The sequence below is a fragment of the Tigriopus californicus genome, chromosome 12 (genome assembly GCF_007210705.1).
Source record: "Tigriopus californicus strain San Diego chromosome 12, Tcal_SD_v2.1, whole genome shotgun sequence".
Taxonomy (NCBI): Eukaryota; Metazoa; Arthropoda; class Copepoda; order Harpacticoida; family Harpacticidae; genus Tigriopus; species Tigriopus californicus.
Window position 1 is genome coordinate 3,101,985 of NC_081451.1, and position 1,150 is coordinate 3,103,134.

Genomic DNA, 1,150 nt, shown 5'->3' on the forward strand with positions numbered 1-1,150 from the left:
GTGCTTGGATCCAAATTTACCTGCAATAGAGGGAAAACAAAAATCGTGCTTTATTCTTGAACAATGTCTGTGTGCATGTCGTGACGGAACCGTCTCATCCACTCATCATGATACGAGTTAATGTTCATGTCATGACCCCCATAAACATCTGCCCACTCCATCGATTAAGGGGCCCTATTCATAGTCTTCCTTTACCCCCTCTGTTCTCAGAAACGAAGAGACGTTGTAATTTTAAGGGGCAAGGGGCGGATCTTTATTGTCGGTCAACGCTTTCACTGTCTGAAAACAAGAAGATTTGAGGCCGGAAAAACACCTCGCCGACTTTGAGCTGAACTGATGGGCCCCCCTAAAAACCATCATAGTGCCTCTCACAATGCATTGGAAGCCGACAAAAGAAGAGGAGAAAAATGGACTTCCTTCTCACAATCAAGTCTCCCTTTTTTTACCGTAAGACAAACAAGGAACTACACGAACTTGCGAATAAACTGGAGGTTCAAAACCAGACTGATTGGTCCAACTGAATGTATTATTAAACATAACCGTATGCTTCTCAAAATCAGTTGCCTTTCAGATGAGAAGTTACTTGTGCCATCAAACCCAAGTTAATCCGCAAATTGAATGCATACTTTTCTGATGAATAATAACATACTCTAAAATCTTCTAGTACTAATGTTACAAATCAAACCTAATATTCAGACAACGAAAACAAAATCATATCTGTATTCTGCATACTTGCACTCCATTCCCAAATGCATTTAATATAGCGAGTGAGGCCTAAAATCATCGACCCCGAAGAACCATTAATCACTCTCTAATAATCTCTGCGAGCATCCCTTTCCCTCTTTCGCTTTCATTCATTACATCTTGAGGCTTGGACGAGTGGCAATCATTAACCTCATATATGGTCATAATTGGCCCCCTAAAGATGATTATTGCACCAAGGCACTCGGGGCCCCATTCAGAGGACTGGAGTGTACTTTGAGGGCCTTAAGTGACGAACTATGACGTTGAGAGCGAAGAAAGATTGCTCTCTGATCCGCTCAGATCACTAACATGACGGAGCTAAAAGGGTATTGTGAGAGAGAATGGGTCAAGAACACTTTCAAAAGGGGGGTTGTACATTGTTCAAGGCAGTAAATCCCGCTCAAAA

The 1,150-nt window shown here is 42.0% G+C and overlaps 1 protein-coding gene across 1 annotated transcript in view; it reads right to left on the bottom strand.

The window, feature by feature from the left end:
• The window catches only part of LOC131892311 (uncharacterized), a gene marked incomplete in the record, with an annotated part of 16,672 nt that overhangs the window by 5,843 nt on the left and 9,679 nt on the right, over window positions 1-1,150 (bottom strand).